Genomic DNA, 3,587 nt, shown 5'->3' with positions numbered 1-3,587 from the left:
AGCCATAATCTTTATATCACCTACAATCACCATATTTCCCCCCTTTCACCATCTGTCCGAAAAAGCTCTCGGCATCCCAGGCAGTGCCGGTGTAAGCAGGTAGGCCTAAATAAATAGAGAGCAGGCGGATCACGATCCCTAGGGAGACGCGAGACGTTACAATATAATCGCGGAGCCATGGAGATTGAGCAAATTTGAGTATGCGGTGTATCTTTCCAATACGAAGACCGTGACGCATGCACTGCTGCAGGTTGCGATAATGAATCACATAACGCTGCTTATCGCATAAGGTTGCGAGAAGCTTGTCCTGCTTTTTGTTTGGCGGTTTGCCCTATGTCGGACAGAACGGTAGGTCAGTGTGCGCGTCGTGCAGATGTTGCGGATACTCTAAGTCAACCTCCAGAATGTAACCTATAGGTGAATCTAGTGCGATTGATGATACGTCGAAATTCGATACATCATCGACCCATCGAAATTCGGCGTATGGCAACTGTTGACACATTGCCCAACCATACAAGTTATTTACATCGAAGTACATCAAGTATGATGATGGTTGCAATGGATTGTAAGACTGCATGTACTTGTTATTGGCTTTTGCATATCTACCGGAACATTGACTGAAGCCACCGCGAATACCGTGCTCGATGAACATGACCATATCGATATCAGTGAGCAGTTCGAAATTAACGTCCGTATGCTTCAACATAGCATCCCATGTAAAACCAGGCAAAGTGTAATAATACGCGGGATCTAACCCATAACTTTTGATACAATTATTGCGGAAATTTTCAAAAATATCGGCCAGCAACAAGACATCAATCTTCAGATACAAGTCGCTATATTCACCTAAGGTTTGAATGGCGAACCGTTGCCAGATGTTCGTGGCGTGCGCGTAATCGCTCTCAGATACCGTGTCACCCGTCAACGAACTGTAAAATGGCTCGCGCGGCGATAAACACCGATCCTGCAGCTTGTCCGCGCAATCAAGGTATTCGTACGGAAAGACCCCCTTTCGCGTCAATAAATCAAAATCCTTATCGGACAAATTTGAAAATTCGGACCGAACAATTTTTAATTTGTCTTTGTCGAGAAAAGACGCCAATTTATCGAGACTACTACTGAGAAATTTGTACGAATCGATGAACCGCAATTGTAGACAATTTTTCCATTTATTCTTACTATCCATCATGTTTCCTACAGTCTTTGTAATGAAATATATTTCTCTTTGGTTATCGGTAGTACAGTGATTGAACCTTCGAACGCGGTTGCTATATCTTTGATGATAAAGTGTGAATCATAACCGGATAAGTTGTGAAAGACCACGGGAATGCAATAACTGTCTTGATAATTTAGATTGCAACTGGAATGCGCGGGACCTCTGTACCGTCCAGTCAGGTGGCAATGATCGGGCACGCGTGTATCATCCTTTGCGAATGATTTCTCGCACACATGGCACAGCATAGCGTTTTGAAATGTCTCCCACTGTTCTTTCGACAAAGTTTCCATGGGGACATTTGCGGACAAAATATCCTTTACACGATGTGCCAGTTCTTCAAGTACTTTGACAAACCATGAGATGCAATCCCGATCGCGACGACATCGATACGCGGATAATGACTCGTCGTAGGAACATCGAACGTAATATGCTATACTAAATACGCTATGATGTTGATACGCATACGAACTCGTTTGTTCTTCCCTCGGTGTCTTCTCCAGGATGCATTCCAAGTCGGCGTAAACTATAAACGGGATCCGCTCCTTCCTGCAGTAGTTGGTGAAGCTGAGCCATTTGTTGTCATCGTTTGGCAAGATGATGGCACAGTTATTCATTTTTTGACAGTCGACGGTATGGTTCTCCAGCTTCTCGCTCGAGCTGAAGTAATGTAGACATCTGGAAAAACATTATTTGTTATTAGTATATGTCACATTATACATTGCGTTCTTAGTATATACTTACTGGTCGCAAATATGTTTTTTGTGTTCCTTTTTGCTCAGTTGTGAGCTGACGAGTCGGAACAAATTCTTGATCCACGCGAAGTGCCCAGCGTTATCATCATCTCGCGGATCTGGAATATGCAGCAGGTTAATATGCTTCTCCATTTTCTGTTCCGTGAGACGTATGGGTGCGACCACGTTTCCTTCTTTCTTTGTCGCGTTGTCATATCTCTTCTTCACACTATAAATGTTGACCGAGATATCGTTCAACCGTTCAAACTTTTTAATTTGGTTTATGCGCATTGGAAATTCAATGTCCTGCATATTCAAAACCGATGTATAGTGTGGGTACGAAGATTGACGATCTGCGTGTTTATCGGCTGAATATAACGCTGCAACCACTGCCCATGCGAAACATGCATTGTCCATAGATTGCACGTTGATTATAGCCCGCTTCATTTTTATTTCGCGCGGTAACTCAATATGACATCCCGAATGTAATGGATTGTATTTGTTAACATTAACGGTCAGATCGAGTATGCGCGAGAGTGCCCACCCGCTATCTCGTTCCTGAAATTCTTCCATGGACGCTAAGGTGGGTTCGATAACACGCATCGCGAACCAATTGTCTAGATCGGATGTGAAAAAAAGTTCAACGTTCCTCGTATTAATGCTCTTGTTCGCGCGTTTATCACCTGCCACAAATTCGCCGTTGAACACAGTATTCACTTTTATGCTACCGTGTCTCTTCATAACGCTTCGCAGATGCTCGAGCACGATATTCTTCACATCTTGGAGAAATCGAAGGGGGTCGATATAGTCTGTATTTACAATCGCCCCGATTGATATGCGACTATTGAACGCTGTATCGATTTCTCGCCAAACAAGTGTCGAATGTCCGGCTCCTGCGTATACAAAACGTCTGCGCAAAGTATTTTTTAAACCCTCGAGTTGCGCTATACGAGCAACCATCGAGTGCGCTGAACCAACCGATAGTCGTGGTTGTTTGGCTCGGTTATGCTGTTCCAACGACTCGAGACACTCGTCGCACTTTTGTTCCCATGCGAGGTATTCGTCTAGCGAGCCTAATTGAGCGGCCTGGTTCTGCAGTTCACGTTCTACGGTTGATAATGATGATAATGATGATTCTGCCATTTTTCTAGCAAAACGTAAACACACTGTAACTGCGCGCTCTGCTCGTCTTCGACTAAACTATAAAATATTCTGCTTTGAACATTTTATAGCCCTTAACTCTTTCACAAATACATGCCATTATCAAAATTCGGGAAACTTCCTCGACGAACTATTAAACACATTCCTGAGTCTTAAACTCATATCAACTCGTTGTGGACTTTGCCTAAGTGCATGCCTTTCTTTATCTGATACAATAATAGACTTATAGACCTATGATTGGTATCAGCAGTCTAGCGTCCACTTTGTTTGTCTTCGACTAAATTATAGAAAGGTTCTGATTTGAACTTTTTTATAGCTCTTCTGTCTTCCACATGCGCACACACACACACACACACACATATCGTTATTACATTCTTCCTGCTTCTTTTTATCTTGTATTGGATGAAGTTTTTGTACCATATATAAGAATTCTGTTTTAAATATGTTATATTAGTGCATACATATTGGACACAGATTAC

Source organism: Harpegnathos saltator, unplaced genomic scaffold (genome assembly GCF_003227715.2).
Source record: "Harpegnathos saltator strain DR-91 unplaced genomic scaffold, Hsal_v8.6 scaffold62, whole genome shotgun sequence".
NCBI lineage: Eukaryota > Metazoa > Arthropoda > Insecta > Hymenoptera > Formicidae > Harpegnathos > Harpegnathos saltator.
This window is presented reverse-complemented; position numbering follows the sequence as displayed.